Raw genomic sequence first — 24334 nt, 5'->3', positions numbered from 1 at the left:
GGCAAATGGAATGTTAAGTCAGCAATTAAATGATTGGTAACAACCAAGAGATAACTGAAAGAAGGGGAGAATAAAGTACCTGGGGTTCTCTGGGCTAATTATTCCAGATCTTGGCTCATTCCATGTATTTTAAGACAACTGAAAGGAGAAGTTTACCTAAAATGTAGCTAATGTTGTTCAGTCACACTTGTAAGACAGTGCATGGTAGTTGGCACGGCCATTGTTTCAACTTTGTTATGATAGACATCAATAGACCACCTACCACAAACACTAAAACTTTTCAGAAAGGAAAAGAATAGAAACATTATCTGAACACTAGTAGCTGAACGCCTGTGCTGTCACACTGGTATAATCTATAAAATCATGTGTGGGGAAAAAATTGGACAGTAATAGACCGCAAATCCCAGTGGTGACTGCACCTGGTGATATTGCAGGTGTTTCCATCGCTTCACACTGATTCAACAGACATTCCAGGCTTCAGAGGGATGTTTGGGGTTATTGTGTGTGCTGGTTGTGTTGATCTGTACGTGGGTTGTGTTGTGCTGGGAGACTGATATTGATTTGTGCACATGGCAAATGAGGGTCACGTGTTACCATGAAGGGCAATGTGTGTTTGGGCTTATTGTATGTGCTAGCTGCGTGGTTTTTCAACTACAAGTTGGTTTCTTAATTTTGAATCAACTAGTCATTGAGCTGACCTATTTGAATAAACTGAAATGAAGTGAATATTCTCTCTGCCCCTCCAGAAAAGGCTACTGTTGTCAAAAGCTGGTTTAGCACTTCGCAAGCCCTGGTTCTAGGTGGTTAACCAGTGACTTCCACCAGTTCAGTTGTTTGCCTTTCTTTAAAACTTGGCACCAAACATGTACTGCTTTTTAAAAAAATTAAATTTAAGTGATTTTAATAGATAGTAATTAATTTAGGCATTAATACAGGTTGTCAATTTCAAATGTAATTTAAATAATCCAATATTTTTTATTTTAAAAGAAATCATTGATTTTTATCCATCCTGCTCTAATCAGAGATTTCTAGTACATTCAAATAACCAGCCATTCTCTTTCCCTCAGAGGAGCAAGCTGCTGACGAGCAAGCTGATGACAGCTAGTGATTAGGGTCCTGTAACAATTCAGAAAGCCTTGTCGATGGAAATCATAGGCTGGCTGCAGGAAATATCTTTTGATATAGTATTTTTTAGAGTTCCCCATTAAAGCCTGAACAGGCTTATTGTGAAATTCAAGAAAACATTTCTTTTGAACAGAAGTTGCCAACACAAGATTTTTTAGCACAACTTCCAGAATTAAATTGATATATCAATGTCGTGATATATCAATTTTTTAGCACAGCTTCCAATCTTAAATCAATCTATCAATATCTCTCACTGTAGGCAATATTTTTAATAAAATGAGACTGACATGATGGGTTAGTAGCAACTCTTGTGGCTGCTGTGTGGGAAGGATTAAAATTTGGTTCCACATATTAATCTTTTCCTGATAAGGTTTTCTAATTGAACCCTTCTAGCCAGCATAGGTCAGTGTGAGCCATTATATTTCAGTACCATGTGCTGGCACATTTTTCTAGTGACAAAGAATAGTGATACAAAAAAACATTCTATTTAAAAAAAAAACAGTAAGACATCAGTTGACCTGTAACACTCCCATTAGTGCACCATGTATGGAAAATCCCAGTGAGTTAATTATAAAAACAAATGAGACTGCTACTGTAGGCTTTCTTTAATTGTCCAAGGATCTCTGCTGAACATACTATAAGCAGACTATGGTTAGGATTATTACAATAATAAGAATTGTTTAATAAATGACAAATACTGAATGAAGGTTATACTAGTCATTTTTTAGCAGAAGAAAAATATAAACATCTAAATGAGTCGTTTTTTTCTGAAGCTTTGGAAAGAGGACAATACTGAGAATGCTCCGAAGCTTTGGAAGGGGGACAATACTGAGAATGCTCTCTTGTGGGATATGACGTTCTCCCCACTTAAAAGGAACTCTAATGGTGCTGATTTGAAGCTGTGCAAAGATTGACGAGCCCATCTCAAACAGGTACCAAGTCTTCCACTTGTGTGTTCAGAAATGAAAACAAACTTGACTATGCAGGAACTAGCAAAACTGGGATCCTATGGACTTGTAAAAATATCAAAGATCTACAGGACTAGATATGATTCTATAATTACACAATGAGGTAGAAAGTTGCCTGTAACTTTTTTTAAGTAATATCTTTATTTAACTCTATGTATATGAGTAAGAACTTCCAACATCATCAGTTTTCTTCTGCTCAATCCTGCAGTGAAGCATATTTTCTCAATGGAAGTTGTAATGCCACAGTATTCTGATCTCATTGAAGGATTAAGAGTCTGATTGTGAGAAGAAAATTAACCTATTTTATAATGAGTAAAATTAGAGAAATAAATGTACATAAGAAAGTTCTATTGTAAATTTCCCCATGTGTGCTCGACCCTCAAACTCTACAAATGTGAGGTGCTTGCCATTCACTGAAAGAATGGTGGAATGGTACTTTTAATCAGTTTCAATGTTATTGAGAAGTAAAAAAATCCCACTCTACTCATGGTCGGAGCGCATACCTTCCTACAATCGTTCTACCTTTTTGGCATGTTTTATTGGCTGTCTTGTCTGGCCTTCCATAACATTAACGGGGTCAGACCACATCAAAGGAGCCAGCCCAATTAGATGATGCATCACAAAACTAGATTACTACCAATTAAAGCTTGCATTACAAAAGTCAAGAATGAATATTCAGTGCCTACGTGTTGAGGGTAGGCAGATCTCTTAATTGGACACTAAACTTTAGTAACCGATAAATTCAAGCAAAATACCAGCTCCTTAGCTCTTTTTAAAAAACGGGGTGACTTCTCCAAAAGCCAAAGCTTCATCTATGAAATTATGCTAAATTATACTAAATGTGTGTAGACAAGATGACAGTCTTGCTCACAAACAACAGAATGGAAAGCAGACAATGCCCCTGCAGATCATTTGCTTTTATTAAAACACACACACGCACATATTTATACATGGTAGTAAATTTCCTCATCAATATTAGTAGGAATGAGACTACTGAAGAAATTAATGACAATAACAAATTCAATGCTGTGCATCTTTTGGGGTTGAGGGATCTTAAAAACAAAATAGCAATATGGACTGATACACAAGTAATAGACAACGATATTGAACTACTCCCTTGCATCTTTTGAAGTGTCTAACAATGGGAACTCCATGCTCCCTAGATAAAATGGTTGTATTCTGTTTACCAGATTCTAGTTTGATAGTAGTCATACCACCTTCTATATATGTACAGGCTGCAGGGAGGAACTAAACTACTTTATTTTGTTACCATCTTCTCTTACACTGTGTACAATGAGATTTCGGACTCCTGCACAGGGATTAGAAAATCCACCCAAGTGAAGAGTGAGAAGTTCTCTGGAAAGTATATGTAAGTAAACCATCAATTTTTGGATAGTCTTTGTTCTGTGCACAGAACACTGTTAGACATAAAATATTGTATTTTCAAATTCTAATACGTACCTGAACAACAAAATACTATTGTCCCATAAGCATTTATAAAAACTGGTCTAATGGTATTTTTATATCATTTTTGTACATACAATTTGAAAACTTACAATTCTTAGCAAATTTTGAAGTTGCCAACTGCAATACATTCTGTATTGTTTGCAGTGCAAAGTGCCCATGAACTCTGAGCTTTCCTTTAATGTGCAGGAAAGGAGTTGACATGCATTAACAGCAATATGTCATCAAGTAAAAGGGGCACATGGTAACAGTGCTTTCAACAGACTTCACAGGTAAGACTTCTTGTAGCAATCAGACCTTTATCTAAGTTCATAATCACTTAGGACATATAGAATAATTTACCTAGAAGGAATGAGAGTGGGCATATTTCTATCTAAACACCTATTGAGAAAAACAGGCAGTAAACAAAAGCTCTGAGGTGCATAGTAACACCACATTTATTCTTATAGCATTCCATAATCTGTTCCACAGTTCAACAGTGAAGAGACATAAGTACCTATAAAAAAGATTCAGCCCAAAATTTTCCACCCTTAGTACCTATAAAAAAGATTCAGCCCCAAATTTTCCAACCTTAGTACCTAAAATTAGGCTCCTAAATAAAACCAGTCTCATTTTCAGATACACTGAGCACTTCTGACAAACAAGCCACATTATCCTAGGCCTACTTTACACACATTTTGTAGTGTGACTTTTTTCACTGAAACAGTTATACTGGTGAAACCGCTAGTGTGGATGCAGTTATACTAATATAACAGTGTTTATACCGGTATAGTTTATTCCCCTTCCCATGAGGAAATAAACTATACTAGGATAACTGCATCCATTCTACAGGGGGTTATACAATGGTACAACTTTTGTGTTTAGTGTCCAAAGGAGCCTAACTTTAGGAAACTCGGGTTGAAAATTTTGGGCTTAAGTTTTATTCATAACACCAATCACAAGACTGAAAATAAATATTAAGTGGAAATGAATTGCATGCACTAAAAACTATGAAGGAAGGACATAAGTCCTCTAAGCAGATATTGACTGATACTGAGAAGAAATGACAGTGGTGAAGTGCTCTATTCCTATGCTATTGAGCTAACAAGTATTATTAGATCAATAACCTAACTCTCCTATAAAGAAGCACTATTCCTGCAGCTAATAGTCAATAACCACCAGCAGAAAAGAAAATACTACAAAATGAGTGAAGAAAGCATTTGGGAGCATACAAAAGAGCATCCAATATCTGCAACTATTTAAGTGTAATAAAAAAGCTTGTATATTTAAAAAACTAGTAGAGAAACTACAATGCTAAAAAGTCAAAAACAAAATTTATTTTTCTACATGAACTACAGTCGTAAATAATTTAAAGTATAGTCCACACCATCCAAACCAGCGACTGTGTATAGCATTTACTTACAGAGTACCGTATATACTCGTTCATTAGCCGTTCATTTATAAGCTGACCCCCCAAGATGGATAGGTAAAAATAGCAAAAACTGTATGACCCTTTCATAAGCCAACCCTATATTTCAGGGGTTGGCAAACTTTGGCTCCTGGCCCATTAGGGTAAGCCGCTAGCGGGCCTGAACGTTTTGTTTACCTGGAGTGTCTGCAGGCACGGAGCCCCTCAGCTCCCAGTAGCCGCGGTTTGCCATTCCCAGTCAATGGGAGCTGCGGGAAGTGGCCTTACCCTAATGGGCCAGGAGCCAAAGTTTTCCGACTCCTGCTATATTTTAAAAGTTGGCGTCACAAGAAACACTCAAAAGTTTTACTAGAATTATTTTAATGTAATCTAACGAAAAACCTGTTATAATAATATCTGAACAAATATGTATTCACCTTCAAAATTACAGTCAATATTTAAAATCAGTAAATGGATATTTTAAACAAATACCTTAGAACAGTGGTTCCCAAACTAACAACCTGTGAACCCCTTTCACTAAAATGTTAAGTCTCGAGAACCACCTCCTAAAAATGAATATTTCCAGGGATTTTCTCCTTTATCCGAGTATAAATTATAAAAGCAGTGATCTTGGAAATATAAAATTTGTTTTTATGATGCTTATTACACACTATTTATTATCATTACAGTATTTTTATTACATTATGAAAATGGCAACACTCTTCCAAGATCTCACTTTTGTACCTTGTATCACTTTGAATAAGCCTGTTATAAGTCAAGGCTCCTATGTTTCATCAAGGAGTATCAGATGTGAAACAGCATGAAGGTATTTAAGAAGCCAACTCAAAGAGTTCCTCCTACACAAGCATTCAGGTCTTGAGCAGTCCAGGAAAACAATGCATGTTAAAACAAAGCTTAAACTTGTTCTTCATAATAATTTAAAAAACAATACTAGCTGCCTATTTAATTTTAAAAACAGCAAAAAATATCCACCTCCCTCTCCGTTTCTTATAAGGAGTCTTGAAGTTTTAATCTCCTCAGCATGATAGATATGTTTGCTTTGGTCTGCTTAGCTCTTGGAAGTTCAGGGGCTCCGTGCTGCTGGCCCTGTGCTGCCCAGGGTCCCTATGGACAGCTCTGTTCGCCATTAGGGAATTTTTTCCCCGAGAACCCCCTGAAACATTTTGCGAACCTCCAGGGGTTCATGAACCCCAGTTTGGGAACCACTGCCTTAGAACAATATGAGACTTTAAAAAGTCTTAAAATCCTTCGAAGTCCGAATCAGTTTCTGATTCACCAAACAGTTCGTTAAACTCGGCTTCGGTCACAGCTGCACCTGCATTGTCATCATAGATGTCGGCAGTGTCTTCAGACTCAGATTCCTTCTCATCATCAGCTTCTGTTGTGTCATCATCAAATATGGCATCATCTTCTGACCCGTCGAATGCATTGCTGATACAGCATTTCGAAAATGATTTTTCTATCATTTCCAAGAGAATGGACACCCACGCGTCCTTGATCCACTGGGCGACGAACTGATTTCAGGTTTAATAAGATTCCCGCCTTTTGTCAACTTCGCCATGCCTGAGCACATCCATTCAGACCACATTTTGCATAGCCTGTCTTTAAAGGGTTTGTTCAGGCAGACATCAAGCGATTGTAGAACTGAAGTTAAGCCTCCAGGTATTACAGCCAAAGTAGTTTTCATTTTTTTGGCCACATTTTTCACCTCATCCATCTTCTGTGCCCTGAACACGTCCCAAACAAGCATAGCAGGTTTCTTGAAAAGTGCTCCTGGTCTCTTATTCCACACTTTTTCCAGCCATTCAATAGTCCCACTTTCATCCATCCATCCCTTTTCGTGTGCACGTACGATGACACCAGCAGGAAATTTCATGTTTTTAGGCAAGGTTTTTCTTTTAAAAAACAACAACAGGAGGGAGTTTTGATCCATTTGCCAAACACGATAAAACCACCATAAAATGGATTTTTTCGTGGCCAGTGATTTTAATTAAAACTGTTTTTTCACCAACACTGGTTACCGTTCTGTTGCTCGGGAGATCGAATGTCATCGGTGTTTCGTCCATATTTCCTATTTGTGACAGCTCAAATGCATATTCCTTTCGATATTTTATAATAAACCTTTGGAAAGATTTGATTTTTTCTTCCAGATCACTCAGCAGCTTTTGCGCTACCTTTGTTCACTGACGAAGACAGAGACCATGACGGTACATGAAGCAAGTACACAAACCCGCTGATGCGACAAACACTGACGGCTTTACTGACTTGTATTTGTCGTCTTTCGACATTTGCAGAGCACGCAGACGAATTCCAGTTCTAGTGACAATGTACCCATTTTGTCAACATTCAACAACCCAATTATTGAGATCTTTCTCCAGTTCAGGAAATGAAGCGTACCTCGTTGGACATTTTTTTCTTGCTTCATGGCATGTCTTTTAGTGTTTTATTTTTTTGCCATTCTCTTACTTGCGTCTCGTTGATACAGAATTCACGAGCAGCGGCGCAATTGTTTGCTTCTGCATATTCAACAACTTTAAGTTTGAACACTGCGTGATACGCAGACCATTTTCTTTTGATTTCACCATTGTTCATTTTAAATACTAGTATGAAAATAGATTATTATAGTTATAGATTTTGTAGGACTTTATATAGGAATGTCACCTGCTTTATCACTGTCAAATTATTATTGTTCTTTGTTTATTTTAAAGCATGTCTGTGGTGATAACAGGCTATTTAAATTTTATTAGCGATTCCATCGATTCTTCACATTATATTTTCATATTGGCTCGAAGCTTACGAGGTCCATTGGTAGAAATGCATGAAGAGATCTAATTGCACAGTAGCAGACTGACACCAGTGCTATAGTACTATCGTTCACTGTATTTTTCTGATTGGCTTGTAAGATGTAGCATTTTGTGAAATGCATGGGTCAAATGTCATGCAGATCTGCAGCACTGCTCTTTTGGTATTCATTTCAAGCCAATCTAAAGTCCTCTAAACAAAGCCTTTGCAACTTTAAAAGGTTGCGGTATTGACATCAATAAATGGGTCGGCAAACTTTGGCTCCCGGCCCATCAGGATAAGCCGCTGGCGGGTCGGGACGTTTTGTTTACCTGTAGCGTCCGCAGGCATGGAGCCCCTCGGCTCCCAGGTGCCACAGTTTGCCGTTCCCAGCCAATGGGAGCTGCGGGAACAGGGCCGGCTCCAGGCACCAGGCACCCAAGCTGGTGCTTGGGGCGGCACCTGGAGGGGGGCGGCGCGGCGGCCGCCGGGGAGACCGGGGCCACAGCAGGGCTCGCCGCCCTCCCTCCGGCGATCTGGCCGCCCTCCCCCGGCCGCCGGGGCCCCGGGGGGAGCCCCGCCCCCCCCCCCCCGGGGGGGGGGGGGGGGGGCGGCCGGAGGCTTTTTCGCCTGGGGCGGCGAAAAAGCCAGAGCCGGCCCTGTGCGGGAAGCGGCGCGGGCCGAGGGACGTGCTGGCCGTCACTTCCTGCAGCTCCCATTGGCTGGGAACGGAGAACCGCAGCCACAGGGAGCTGAGGGGCTCCATGCCTGCAGACGCTCCTGGTAAACAAAACGACAATGTATTATTAGATATTCAATTCAATATTTCCACAGAGCTTAAAATCATCACATTTTGGTAAAAAGAACAGGAGTACCTGTTTATAAGCCAACCTCCGCTCTTTGATGCTTCACTTTTTTACCAAAAATATTCGACTTATGAACAAGTATATACGCTATTTAAGATACATCAGCTGATTTGATCCATAATTAGACTTGGCAGAACTGGATGTTTATTTTATAAGTTTGATTGAGAATACTGATATTTATTTAAAAAAACTTTTTTTTTAAACCAATTTACATGTTCAGTTTACATTTGCACAAAATTATGAAGGGGTCAAAACAGGGATGGGGGGGGGCAGAATCATTTAATGACACTAGACCAGGGGTTCTCAAAGTTCATTGCACCATGACCCCCTTCTGACAACAAAAATTACTACACGACCCAAGAAGGGGGGACCGAAGCCTGAGCCATCCCAAGCCCCACCCGGTGCGGGGGGGAGGCTAAAGCCAAAGCCCGAACCCCACCACCCCAGGCGGGGAGGGAGGGGAGGAGGACGGGGACAAAGCCGAAGCCCAAGGGCTTCAGCTTCAGGCAGGGGGCCTGTAACCTGAGCCCCACCACCCAGGGCTGAAGCCCTTGGGCTTTGGCTTCAGCCCTGGGCGGTAGGGCTTGGGCTTCGGACCGAGGCGGTGAGGCTCGGACTTCAGCTTTGGCCCCCAGCAAGTCTAACGCCAGTTGTGGCGACCCCATTAAAATAGGATCACGACCCACTTTGAGGTCCCAACCCACAGTTTGAGAACTGTTGCACTAGACGTTGAGATTCAAATAATTAAAGCTTTATAACTGTTAAAACCACAAACTGGCATCGCCACATGTCAAAATATACAATTTAAATATCTTTTAATCTAACTCTAAGAAGTTCTCAAGATGCATTTTTCTTACTTTGCCTATCAGTAAATTTTGAATATTGATGGAAATATTTTTCATCAGTTTATATGTGCGCCGCAAAATTGACGTTTTTACTGATATTTACCAATAAAAATCTAATCCTTCCAAGCCTATGTATAATCAAGGACTCTGAAAAGGACTTCTACACTCTTGCTAACATTAACAGTTACTTATTTTTTTAAATCCTCCTCTTCATAAATATTTCCGCACTTTAAAAGAAAATTGTTATGACTGCGGGACACCACAAAATGCAGAGTTCCTACAAAGTGGCTAAGAAACCCTTGATTTGGGAAAGAGACATGTAGACAAGGGTCTCATTTGCTTGTTCTGTCTATACTCACAATTGTCTTGTGATTAGAAACCGTGGTGACCCTTGTCAGCAATTTAATTTACTGTATATCAATAAGTAAGAATACTACTTACAGAGAGGAATATAATAATAATAATATGGAGATATACCTATCTCATAGAACTGGAAGGGACCCTGAAAGGTCATCGAGTCCAGCCCCCTGTCTTCACTAGCAGGACCAAGTACTGATTTTGCCCCAGATCCCTAAGTGGCCCCCTCAAGGATTGAACTCACAACCCTAGGTTTAGCAGGCCAATGCTCAAACCACTGAGCTATCCCTCCCCCCATGAAGACAGCAAACTGGTTATGGCATTCCAAATAAATTTGTGGCTTCAAGAAAGAACCATTTGACTTAAAAAGAGTGCATTGCTGTTTTTCCACAACTTATCTCTCCACTCTCTCTTTCAAAAGCTTTAATGACACAACTTGAACTTTGAGTATATTCATCTATAGACTGTTCAAAACCTTATTACATAAGTCATAGGGAAGGGAGGCGTATGACCAATACCTCTTCATAAATAAAATGCTTAAAAGTACCTAACCTCAATATGGGTCTAAAGACTACTTGCTTTTAAATCAAAGAAATAGATGACTCCTTGTCTGAAATAATCTCTCTGCTTGCACATAATTCTTTCAGAGACCAATCTGAAAGCACAAGTCACTCTGTCTAGGTATATCACTACACCCTGTCTGAAAGGATTCTACTACAGCAAAAAGTATTCTCGTTAAGTATTAAGTTATTTTAGCAGATGAAGAAATATTCACCACTAAACAGCTGACATGATCAGCTGTCTATAGTTTCAGCCACAGAACATGTTTGACAACTGTGCTATGTAACATGTTATGCACTCCTTATCTGATGAGATCATGAGCCATAAAGACACTAAGAATCCAACCAGTATTCCAGGTTTCCCTTCACATTAGATAAGTCCTTTTCCTAGGTTTTAAATCCCCTTCTCTCAGGGAGCACAATGAAGATTCCTCTTCTACCAAACCCAAAGACACTGGGGCATAATATTCAAGAGTTACTTTCATTTTCCTAAAAACAATATAGCTGCTAGAATGCAGCCTGCTGTGGAGGCGGCTTACAATCACCAGATAAGCTAATGTGGGCACCACTCTCCACATTTGATCCTTTGCTATTTCCAATTTTTGTTCCTCCAATTTTCAGCCACTGAAGTCATATTGAAAATAGTCCGATGACACACAGGGTTGGTCCACATGAAAGGGCTTTTTCTGAATTATGTAAGTCAGGGCACCAAGTAAAAAGCCACAGAACAGAGGAGATTTAAATAACAAGGAAAAATTAGGAAAACAATATAGGCCAGAGGTAGATCTGGAAATCCAGAGCAAGGAAAGAAAAATAGTGCACCTGTTGGCAGAATATGTCGTGTAAACGACTTAAAACCTTTTACAGTCTAACGGAGATGCGCAGAGCTAGGATTCAGGAGCCTAGTTGCTGCTCCCAACTCTGTCACACACTTCCCATGTGACCCTGGCTAAATCACTTAATTTATGTTTCTCCATTTTTCCCATCTGAGAAATGTTGATAATGAGACTTTTGTGAAATGCTGTGACATCAAAAGGTGAAAAGAGCTATACCATGCCATGTATTATTTGCGGACAGGAGTAAAAGAATGGGTTAAAATAGTTTAAAGTACTAAAATTGCTCATGAGACCTCATGCCAATTTATGTGCTTTGCAATCACATTTTTCTATTAAAAAAAAATTCTCCAAACTTATTGCTGTGTTAAAGCATCACACAAACAAAAGGTGAACCTATCCAACTATACAGGGAAAAAGTGAAAGTGGCTACACACAAAAACAAAAAATATAGGAAAAAGTATTTTAATTTCCTTCAACCACAGTAATCCTAAATATTAATTATAATATATTTAAAAAATGGTTCAGAGAAGTGTGATTTTTTTACTCAATAGCATTCCCTTTAAAGCCTTGATCCTGCAATCAGATGCACATGGGTGAACCTCTAGACCCACATGGAGCTCCACGGAAGTCAATGGGGATTCATGAAAGCACAGGAGTCTGCCAATATGGATCAAATGGCGGAATCGGGGCCTCCGGTTGCACATTTAAAAATCACAGAGTCCAGAAATGCAAAGTTAAGGTTCTAACAGTAACATGGAGTAGGCTGCATTGCACAGTCTAAAGTATTACGCCATATATTGTATATAAAACACTAAATATATTAAGCTACATATTCACTTAGAAGCACAGGAATAGCAAATACTATCTATTCTCAGTGCAATTACGACCCCATCAACTGAGATTTTAATACCACCTGATTGGTTGAAGGGGATGATCAGGAAGAATGGCATGTATAGTAAATAGTAATATTCTATTATACATACGGAGAATATTAAAGCAGGTAAAGTGTTCCTATCAATACTACCTCAATTGTAGCACTTTGTTCAAAGAATACAAGATATTTCAAGGTTCTGGGGTAGATAATATCAGCTGAGGGAGGTTTCTGTCAATCATGTAGGATGGCAAATTTCCCTCGTGTAGGTGCCCAAATTGGTGGATAACTACGTGAAGGGAAAGTGTTTATACAATGCACTCCAATAAACCATGAAGCTTCCCAGAGAAAGAAGATAACCCACACGACATACTTCCATACTGCCTCTTACTCCTTTTCTGAAGTCTCAAAGCAGGACTTTAAACATCATAGAACAAGTTGCTTCTGAAAACACAGAAATGAAATGCTTGTCTAGGTTTACAATAAAATACAAATGATTTGACATGAATATACAAACATTAATTTCGGTCAATGAGATGTTCTTGAACTATGTGATTATGGAAGCTGTGCATTTTTAATGTGTATTTAGGTATAAGCTAATATGTCCAGAAAACAAGTTGAAATAGAAAATGTGACTGGGCTGCAGAGACTGCAACATACCATAGTTTAAAAAAAAAAAAAAAAAAAAGACTGATCACATTCTCATTTGAGAAAATTCATCAATTAAAAAAAAGCAGCAGATGCCACAGTTTACTGTACTCCCACTCTGAAGAAAAAAATGTGATTTATTACAAAAGAAAAATGCTTATCCATTTAACAAGCTATGTTCACCAATAGCATTCAATAACTTATGAAATAATTTATGAATCATGCAATTCTCTAAAATAACTGCCAAACCCCCTTCTATCTTAATTAGACACGTGTTCATGTTTTTTATTTTTTTTTTAAACTTTGGGCTTTGCAATTTCAAAATGAATAACATTAATAGCAAGCAAACAGCAATATGAAATATGCAATCATAAATAAATAAGAAAAACTATTTTAATACCTATGAAGCAACAGATACTTGAGGTGCCATGTTATCCTACTCTCAGAATATTTTCCTCCAACAATTGCTTTTTCTAAGTTTCATTCCTTTAGCAGGTGTGGGCTCAACCCACAGGTTGTTTTTCTTTTTCTTTTTTTGTTCCTTTTATAAAGTAATTATTTATTTTTGCAAAGAACAGAAAAGACCACACTGGTGGCTACGCAGGAAATGTTGTCTGGATTCCTTAGAGTTTTTCAAAACAAACATTTCAGTTTGAAGTAACAGAAGTCCAAATCTGTGTGACTATGTATTGTAGGAGGAGGAGGAAGAGTGAAAAGAATAGAGCTATCCAATCATATCCCCACATATTCTTGCCAGTGTCCATGGGCATATCAATAGCTTATAAGAAAGATTCAAAGACTTCTAACAGATCTAAAAAAAAACCCAGCTTGGACAACTGGTTTTGATCCATCTTCAGAAAAACAACATTGACCAATGAGATTAAGTCTCTGCACCATAATCAGACCTAAAATCAGATAAGAGGTTGAAGGAATTCAGATCTCTAGAAATTGTCAGAGCTGTTTCACCAACATTTCTTGATAATCTGCACTAAAAATGGGTTATTAGACTTAGGGCAATGATTGCCAAAATTTTCTATGTCAAATGATAGTTTATTGAGCAGAGGCTTAGCAATCACAATGAGGCTCCTAAATTCCTTTTGAAAATGGGACTTAGGAAATTATTGAAAATTTTACAACTTAGCTTTTCTTTTTTCCTTCTAAAAACTTAAGACCTGAGGAATGCAGAAAGTTAACTTTTCCACAGGTGAATTTGTATAGTTAGCTAGGATATGAATTTGGTTTGTGGTTAAAGAATTTAATTTCAACTGCCACTTAACTGTTTATACAACAGGGTAAGATAAGGCAAACTGTATTCAGGCTGCTTTAGTAATACAAGACTGTGACTAAGTGCAAATGCAAATTAATTTAAAATTTATCAGCAGCCTAGAAAAATAAGAGTTTCAGTTTTCTTCCTGGTTACTTTGAGAATGCTAGATTTTCCTATCTCCTCAGGATAAAGGACCATAACTGGTCTCTACAGCCTTAAACTAATATATAATGACTAAGCCTTAATCCTCAATAGAAAAAAGCAAAGTAATTGCTTTTCTGAGCCTTATTAACACACACAGATGTGCACACACTGTATTAATAAAACGGGAATACCTTTGAGTCTTATATAACACTTAAAATAAAGAGAGTTTATATTTATTGACTCTGGTGAATTACATAGCTCTCAATGTTCTTCACTATCCTGCTGTCTGGTAAGAAGGACAACAAAAATACAGCTAGGTAAGAACTTATCAAAACCATTCTGCAATTGTCAGGAGAACTAACCTGATTGATTCAAAAAGAACAAATAGCTGTTGTGTTTTTATTCCTTTTATCTGACCCAAAAGGGAAAATACATTACAATGTGGAGAGAGCACTTATGGACTACTAGTGGAAAAAGTTATGTAAGCACAAATTATAAGAATGCCCTTTCTGATTACCTTGAATTAGAAGTGGGGATGTGTGCTAGAAATGGCCTGTCGAGATTTACAAACCTTTTGAGTTGGTTTAGATACTTTGCAAGAAAGGCTATCTAGACCATGCAGCAAGCCAACTTATTCAGTAGAGAGGCTGATGGACCTGTGTCAGTCACTCTTTGTTTACATAAGTCAGTGACAATTGTGATCTGCAGAAGGAGAGCATCAATTCTAATAAGCTCACATCCCCTCACCCCAAAAAACCTATGGACCTTTTGAACACTCACATGTATCAGTCCACCTCTATATTTTTGCTGTTTGAGGGAACAGGAGAAGTAGGAATCCATAAACTCACTTTTAAGGCTTCCCTGTCAAATATAATAGCCTTTTTGCTACATATAGCAGTAGTGTGGGACTGGCAAGATTTACACTTGCATGTGTGTGTGTGACCAAGTTGAGGGAAGGATCTGTAATTAAAAACTGAAGCCTGCATTTTGTCCTAGAAGACTTTTCTTTGGAAAAAAAAAAATGAAGTTGAATTGGACTCCACAGGCAATGAGCCAAGGAAGGCTGATCAACTTCACTGTCTCAGCACTAGACCACCGAATTTCTGTTAAATCTGTAGGGTAAAATTTTCAAATGAATTTAAAACAACTTAAGGTGTCTACATCTACCCCACATTGCAGTGCAGACTACAGACATGTGAACTGAAGAGCACAAAGTGTTGTGCCGTAGCTGCCCCATGTGAATGCTGCTGACACAAAACTAGAAGATACCCAGATTGCGTTAACCGAGTCCTCGAACCAGACTATATTAACATAAACTGGGTATCTTCTAGTTTGCATCAGCAGTGTCCATGTGGAGCAGCTACAGCGCAACACTGATGTGCTCTTCAGTTCACACCTCCACTGAGTGCAGCATAAACAAGCTCTAGATTTCATGGATTTAGGGCAACTCATTGGGTTGGTATGTAAGGGAACAGAGGAAGGAGGATATGGAGAAAAGATTCAATGAACTAAGGGGACATTCAGGGAGCTGAAGAAGCTAAGCTGTCTCCTTATTCCCTACACTACTGGCCACTGTTGCCCAAAACCAGCTCAGCTCCAATGCCCAACTTCCACAGCCCCTAGTCCATGCACCCTCCTCACTAATTCACCTCCCCATCCTAGTTATGAAGAATTTTGTTTAAAGACAAAAATATAAACACTGAAATGTCAAATACAGAACAAAGGACAGGACGTACGAAGTACAAATTCACATGCACTCACAACAGGGCAAAGACACAGAAACAGATACTTGTCAAAAAACCCACAAACAAATGATGCCAAAAGAAAAGGAAGATTTTATTAAATCTCTTCATGACAGGGCTGTTTTATTCACACATCTTTAAAATATAGAACCACTAGTAGCTAACTGATAAGAGTGAAGGGGATCCCACCCAACACCTGCTTTGGCAGTTCGGTTTAATAGCAGTCCTTTGCTAAGCTTTGACAATTACTCCCACATTCCCCCCTGAGAGACTAATGGTTTGCTAAAAATAAAATGGAGATTAGCATTTACAATGAACTGCCTAAGCAATGCACAATTTGACAGAAGGTGAAATTAATCAACTCTGTGGTGTGCTAATGTCCAGATTTTCCTTTGAAGGTCCACATTTAAACTGAACCAATCTAGTTGAACACATTTATGTTTAAATCGATGGCACAAAATGCTATTTTTGTTTTCCATTTCAACAGTTTGGTATCTTAGAATACTGTAGTAAAGCTTCTCACTTAACATAGAGCAAAATGATTCTACATCAGTATCACAGGCCTTTGTTTAGCACCTAAAAAAAAAAAAACTTACAAAAAAGTGGATTTAAGCAAAAGGCAAAAAACTTACTGTAATTTCATGGCATGTTGGCCAATACACAGAACTTAGCTTCAGTATCCATACAATGAATCGTATGACCTGGGAAAAAAGCAGAATATGACCATTAAAAATATCAGGACGAAAATATATAGTAATACTGACAAATACATCAATTGACATCTTGTAAATAGGATTACTGATGAAGTTAAAAGAAGAAAGAAAGAAAGAAAGGAAGAAAGACTGTCAAGCTTTTCTCCTTTTCCACGGAAGCGGAAAAATCTTTAAGCCACGGGGGGACAGAGAGGATGGTGGAAATGTTTAAAACACAACAATAAGCCAGCTACTTTAAACAACAAAATGGGTGGTCTTTTTAAAAAGGAATATTTAAAAAAAATATTACTATTACAAATTGCACTGGGTATAGGCAGAAATTCATAAGTACTTCTTGATGCTAACTCCTAAGAGAAGACAACTATATGTAGAGATTAACTACTATTTTTGTTTAAAGATTTAGCAAAAACACATCGAATCACAGAGGATTAGGGTTGGAAGAGACCGCGGGAGGTCATCTAGTCCAACCCCATGCTCAAAGCAGGACAAACACCAACTAAATCATCCCAGCCAGGGCTTTGTCAAGCCGGGCCTTAAAAACCTCTAAGAATGGAGATTCCACCATTTCCCTAGGTAATCCATTGCAGTGCTTCACCACCCTCCTAGTGAAACAGTTTTTCCTAATATCCAACCTAGACCTCCCCCACTGCAACTTGAGACCATTGCTCCTTGTTCTGTCATCTGCCACCACTGAGAACAGCCTAGCTCCACCCTCTTTGGAACCCTCCTTCAGATAGTTGAAGGCTGTTATCAAATCCCCCCTTCACTCTTCTCTTTTGCAGATTAAATAAGCCCAGTTCCTTCAGCCCCTCCTCGTAAGTCATGTGCCCCAACCCCCTAATCATTTTCGTTGCCCTCCGCTGGACTCTCTCCAATTTGTCCACATCCCTTCTGTAGTGGGGGGCCCAAAACTTGACGCAATACTCCCTCACCAGTGCCAAACAGAGGGAATAATCACTTCCCTCGATCTGCTGGCAATCCTCCTACTAACGTAGCCCAATATGCCGTTAGCCTTCTTGGCAACAAGGGCACACTGTTGACTCACATCCAACTTCTTGTTCACTGTAATCCCCAGGTCCTTTTCTGCAGAACTGCCGCTTAGTTAGTTGGTCCCCAGCATGTAGCGGTGCATGGGATTCTTCCGTCCTAAGTGCAGGACTGTGCACTTGTGCTTGTTGAACCTCATCAGATTTCTTTTAGCCAAATCCTCCAATTTGTCTAGGTCACTCTGGACCCTATCCCTACCTTACAGTGTATCTACCTCTCTCCCCAGCATAGTGTCATCCACAAACTTGCTGAGGGTGGAATCCATCCCATCATCCAGATCATTAATGAAGATGTTGAACAAAACCAGCCCCAGGACAGACCCCTGGGGCACTCCACTTGATACCGGCTGCCAACTAGACAGAGCCGTTGATCATTACCCATTGAGCCTGACGATCTGGCCAGCTTTCTATCCACTTTACAGTCCATTCATCCAATCCATGCTTTTTAAACTTGCTGGCAAGTATACTGTGGGAGACCGTATCAAAAGCTTTGCTAAAGTCAAGATATATCACGTCCACTGCTTTCCCCATATCCACAGAGCCAGTTATCTCATCACAGAAGGCAATCAGGTTGGTCAGGCATGACTTGTCCTTGGTGAATCCATGTTGACTGTTCCTGATCACCTTCCTCTCCTCCACGTACTTCAAAATGGATTCCTGCTCCATGATTTTTCTGGGGACAGAGGTGAGGCTGACCGGTCTGTAGTTCCCCGGATTCCCCTTCTTCCCTTTTTTAAAGATGGGCACTATATTTGCCTTTTTCCAATTGTCCGAGACCTCCCCCAATCACCAAGAGTTTTCAAAGATAATGACCAATGGCTCTGCAATCACATCAGCCAACTCCCTCAGCACCCTCGGATGCATTAGATCCAGCCCCATGGACTTGTGCATGTCCAGCTTTTCTAAAAATAGTCCTTAACCTGTTCTTTCACCACCGAGGGCTGCTCACCTCCTCCCCATACTGTGCTGCCCAGTGCAGCTGTCTGGGAGCTGACCTTGTCTGTGAAGACCAAAGCAAAAAAAGCATTGAGTACATCAGCTTTTTCCACATCATCTGTCACTAGGTTGCCTCCCCCATTCAGTAAGGGTCCCACACTTTCCCTGACCTTCTTCTTGTTGCTAACATACCTGTAGAAACCCTTCTTGTTACCCTTCAAATCCCTTGCTAGCTGCAACTCCAATTGTGCTTTGGCCTTCCTGATTATACCCTTGCATGCTCGAGCAATATTTTTATACTCCTCCCTATTCATCTGTCCAAATTTCCACTTCTTGCACGTTTCCTTTATGTGTATAAGCTCACCGAAGATTTATCTATTAAGCCAAGCTGGTCGCCTACTATATTTGCTATTCTTTCTGCACATCGGGATGGTTTGTTGCTGTGCCCTCAATAAGGCTTCTTTAAAATACAGCTAGCTCTCCTGGACTCCTTTCCCCCTCTTATTAGCCTCCCAGGGGATCTTACCCATCAATTTCCTGAGAGAGTCAAAGTCTGCTTTTCTGAAGTCCAGGGTTCGTATTCTGCTGCTCTCCTTTCTTCCTTTTGTCAGGATCCTGAACTCGACCATCTCATGGTCACTGCTGTCCTGGTTGCCACCCACTTCTACTTTCCCTACCAATTCTTCCTGGTTTGTGAGCAGCAGGTCAAGAGGAGCACGGCCCCTAGTTGGTTCCTCCAGCACCTGCACAAGGAAGTTGTCCCCAACACACTCCAAAAACTTTCTGGACTGTCTGTGCACTGCTGTATTGCTCTCCCAGCAGATGTCAGGGTGATTGAAGTCCCTCATGAGAGCCAGGGCCTGTGATCTGTAAACTTCTGTTAGTTGTCCGAAGAAAGCGGATAGCTCAGTGGTTTGAGCATTGGCCTGCTAAACCCAGAGTTGTGAATTCAATCCTTGAGGGGGCCACTTAGGGATCTGGGGCAAAAATCTGTCTGGGGATTGGTCCTGCTTTGAGCAGGGGGTTGGACTAGATGACCTCTTGAGGTCCCTTCCCACCCTGAGATTCTATGAAAGCCTCGTCTACCTCATCCTTGTGGTCTATAGCAGACGCCCACCACGACATCACCCTTGTTGCTCTCACCTCTAAACTTAACCCAAAGACTCAACAGGCTTTTCTCCAGTTTCATATTGGAGCTCTAAGCAATCATACTGCTCCCCTACATACAGTGCAACTCCTCCACCTTTTCTCCCCCGCCTGTCCTTCCTGAACAATTTATACCCATCCATGACAGTGCTCCAGTCATGTTAGTTACCCCACCAAGTCTCTCTTATTCCAATCACATCATAGTTCCTTGACTGTGCCAGGACTTCCAATTCTTCCTGCTTGTTTCCCAGGCTTCTTGCGTTCGTGTACAGGCACAGACAAGCACTTGGAGCAGCATGAACTGCTGTAAAAAAGCAGCAACAAAATACTTCCAATCTCCCCTCAACTACACACCAACCATCTAAGATAGACTGTAGGCACCTTTACAATGAGAAAATAGCAGCAGATAGTTTGGAAAGGGGACTTTGAGTGAAGAGGGCTGATAAGGGAGAAAAATATTGTAGTGATTCAAGGGAAACCTCATTTTACTGGGAGAGTGCAGAGGAAGCCTGCAAATATGGAGAACATAGAAGATCCTGGTTCTAGACAGGGAGGCTAGTATAAGAATCACAGGGTTAGAATGGACCGCAAGTGTCATCTAGTCTAACCCCCTGCCAAGACGCAGGATGTTTATAGAACACAGGATTTTGTAGAAGATGGGGAGGATGGGAAACCTGATTGTGGATGGGCAGTAGTAGCCTGCTGTAGAAGCAAAAAGGGTTTGGAATACAATAGATGAAATCCTGGCTCCACTGCAGTTACTGGGAATTTTGTCACTGACATCAATGGGACCTGGATTTCACTCAGAATGATGTACTTTAATAACTGTTGATGCTGCACTTCTACATGTTTATTATTATCGTATTATATTACACTGACAATCCTAGAATCAGGGAAGGTTTCCTTAGCAGGGAAAAGTATTTCAGTACAAACTTACACGCAAGTAGACAAGGGTAAAAAAAATTAAGCACTTAATAATTGTTGTCTATACAGAAATTTATACCCCACCCCAATCCTGCTTTTGTTAGTATTAGTCTGTTCTTCCCCCATCTCCTGTTTCTTGAAACTAACTTAAGTACAGAGAGATGTACTATCCCCATTCATGAAATGATTACATTATATTTTAGACAATAAAAACAAAGAAAAATGTGATATTGTAGAAAAAAATTTCTTGTACTCTATTTAATCCAGACTAAGTTCTCTTGCCTGTCACTGAATAGCTGAGGCTGAGATGAGTGTGTTATAGGAGTCTTTTTTTCTTTTCTTTTCTTTTTTTCTTTCTTTTTAAACACCCCGGCTTGTAAAGAAAAGGTTTTGAACTCTGGGTATGTGTAAGTTAACACATTAGAAAAATCATCTTTTTTAAAGTGACATTTTGTCTAGCACTTTTTGATTCTCCTCATACTTATCAAATATTTCTTCCAAATGTGTCTTTGTTTTAAATATTTATAACAGGAAGAACTGCGTGTAAAAACAAAAAAGATGATTTTGGAGACATGATAATTATGCCCAGGAATATCCTGAAGATATGATAATTCATTAAGGACAAACCTCAAATGAAAGATGAAGGTATCTTATGAAGAGGATATTTATTTGTGTTTCAATCCCACAGAAACCTATTAGGCATTTATTTATATTTTAGCATTTACTTTTATGTAAGCACTACCAAATAAACTGCAGTAGTGTCATGTTAATGTCTCTTGGCAAAAGGAGTCTGCTCATCTATTCAGCATGATTTAAAATACCATTGAGGGGGCTACAGTTGAAAATAGGAGTCGTGGTGATTTCAATTACTGTATCAAGAACTATAAAACATGTTGGAATAACAATTCTTAAAACCAAAAAATAAGTGGAAAAAGTTAGATTAACAGAACAAGGGTCTTTGATAAGTCCTGTGCAAAAATACATATTTTATGTTTTAAATATAGAACAGTCCTGGAATGTTCTTTGATCACAAATTCTGAATCCAATGACAGAATGTCTGAATCCCAGAAAGGGATGACATGTTAATTTCAGAGAAAACATGACATTATTCTTGTTTAGCTCTGATCAGTTGTTTGTTACTTCATAAAACAAAGCATTTTTTCTGAACCCTTATGACAGACATTTTACACATTTATGAGTAAAGGAAACCTGTTTTTCTATAAGTATTGCAACTTCCACATACTCAACATGGCATTATTAGATTTTTAGAATGTGTTGAAGGGAGTAGATACCTTTATATACAAAGCATTAATTTCAATTTTGGAAGCTAAGAATCAAATAACCTAACCCGATGTTCATTGCATTTATTAAGTCATCAGTTTGCTGCATGAATTCTAGGCTCCTTCTGTTTCAGTATGCTGCATAAATCAAAGCACAGTGTTTGCTTTCTTTTATACAGTAATAACTTAGCATTTTGGCTTGAGCTCTAAATAGATACATCCTTTCTAGAAATTTGAAATTAAGCCAATACAGAGCTCCATTCACTACAAAACCATACAAAGCAAACATGCTTATTTCCTACCATCACATTCAGCTGCTCAGCACTAACCACTATAGAACAATCCACTACAAACAAAAGTTTGGTACACATTTGTTCATTCCCTTCACACACACAAAGGGTTGCCAAAACACACAGTTCAAGATACAAACACAATTATTTGTTAACCACCCACATGTTCACTGCTGTACAATACAACTATTCAGACAGTGCCTGCCCCAAGAGCTAAAAGGCACAAGCAGATAACATGCACTGAGAGAGGTAGAAGAACATGTTAACTTAGAAATCCCTCTCTCTCAACCTATTTTGGATAAATATTTTAGAACAATGGATCTGCACTATAATTTTGATTGCTAAAAGAGACAGTGCAGTATAAGTATTTGAAGGGTAAGATATTGCAATGTTATCAAATCTTAGCATTTTTGACAAAGTCTCAAGTGTATTGAATCTTTTAAGCTATGTTGAAAAGGATTAAAATACCAAATTTGGGGCAATTTAATGAAGAAATATTTTTGGCCTCAACACAGATTTTCAAAATAATAAACAATTCATTTGGTGATGTAAAGACAAAAGGGAGAACCCTACATTGAAGTACTTCCTTATGTTTTGCAGTTTAAAGTTTCACAGGTCTGTTACCTATTATTAGAATGATCACATTTTATCCTAAGTTAGAACACCTATTATTTTGCATATTATGAGCTCTTAAACATAAAGAGGAAAGGGGGAGGGGGAGACTATCTCCTTAGCAGCAGAGAAACTAAAATACGAAACTGAAGCATTTAACAAACTACCTTGTGTTGTTATGGTAACTAAAAATGTCTAGAAAGGCAGGAACAAATGGAGAAAACAGCAGCAAGTTCTTCTGTAAATTCAGTTAGATTTTATTATTTTTGTTTTTCTTCATTGTGGGTTCAAATGGAATGAGAGGAAATACTATATAAATATTAAACATCACAACACCCCAAGAAGGAGGTAAACATCTTGATTTTACAGATGGAAAAACGGAGGCAAAGAGATGAAGTGGCTGTAAAAGTTGACTGATACAACTCACAACTCTGAAAAGTTCTATTCCTCACTACCAAGAAATGGAAATGATTTTGTAGAATGAGCCTCAAAGCTTGGAGGGAAGGCAGGAATGTCTCATTCCCCTGCATGAATCAATAATGGCTGCTCAGACCAATTGGAAGTTGATGGCCTTGGCATACCTGTTTAGTCTCTCCGAAAGGTTCCCAATTTCATGTGCCCTCTACTGGACTCCCAAGTGGTTCCCTAATCTCCTGCAGCTTCTCAGGGTATGTCTACACTGGTGCTGGGAGCGAGTCTTCCAGCCTTGGTAGACAGGCTCACTCTAGCCAGGCTCGAGCTAGCTCACTAACCGCAGCAACGTGGACATTCTGGCGTGGTCTAGGGGAGCAGATGGACTTTAAAATCCAAGCTTTTGACCAACCTCAAAAGTACACATTGCTGTTTTTACCGTGCTAGCTTGAGCCCCGCTAGTGCACATCTACCTACCTGGGCTGGCAGACATGCCCCCAGATGCAGTGTAGAAATACCCGCTGCAACCTGCAGCAGGAGTAACGTAGGAAAAATCTGCACAGCAGGCTAGGAAAGAAGCAAGATTCTGATGCGCTTCCCAGCACATAACATAGGGCAGGGGAGAGGAGAAATCCCGTTGGCCCCTCCAGAGCTTTGGAAGGGAATGTCCCAGGGAAGACAGGGAAACACAAATAGCAAAAGGAGCAACAGAGACCGAAGAGGGCTAGGGGAATCAAAGAGAGAGGAAAGAATTTTTAGATTTCATTGACTGACAGGATGTTGGGCAGGAACAAGAATTGATGGATTTGATTTAAGTAATTAGGTGATGCATGCTTTGGCATTTGCTCATTTGTAGAATGTCCTAATAGGAATGTCTTAAAAGGTCTGGTACTTTTGTTCTTGTCCACATAGGTATCAAATAAAGCACTTGCCTTTGCTCTGCCCAAATACATTTAATTCAGGTGACGGTTCATCAAAGGCTATTCACTTATTTTTGGAGCAGAAATAATAGCCACTATCAATACAATTATAACTAGGGTTACCATAATCCAGCAAGCAAAAAAGAGGACGGGAGGAGCCCCGCCCCTGTCCTG

The 24334-nt window shown here is 39.4% G+C and overlaps 1 protein-coding gene across 3 annotated transcripts in view; it reads right to left on the bottom strand.

Moving 5' to 3' along the window:
• Nucleotides 1–24334, bottom strand: part of SIPA1L1 (signal induced proliferation associated 1 like 1) — a 388229-nt gene that overhangs the window by 146544 nt on the left and 217351 nt on the right. For all 3 annotated transcript variants that reach the window (XM_024218824.3, XM_026651467.2, XM_026651466.2), the window contains one exon: nt 16515–16583. The gene's annotated coding sequence lies outside the window, so the exon portion shown is untranslated. The remainder of the gene's footprint in view (nt 1–16514; nt 16584–24334) is intronic.

Source organism: Terrapene carolina, unplaced genomic scaffold (genome assembly GCF_002925995.2).
Source record: "Terrapene carolina triunguis isolate 2854851 unplaced genomic scaffold, T_m_triunguis-2.0 Scaffold96, whole genome shotgun sequence".
In the NCBI taxonomy this organism is placed as follows: Eukaryota; Metazoa; Chordata; order Testudines; family Emydidae; genus Terrapene; species Terrapene triunguis.
Note: the sequence above shows the minus strand (reverse complement) of the source record. Positions and strands in the feature narration are given on the sequence as shown.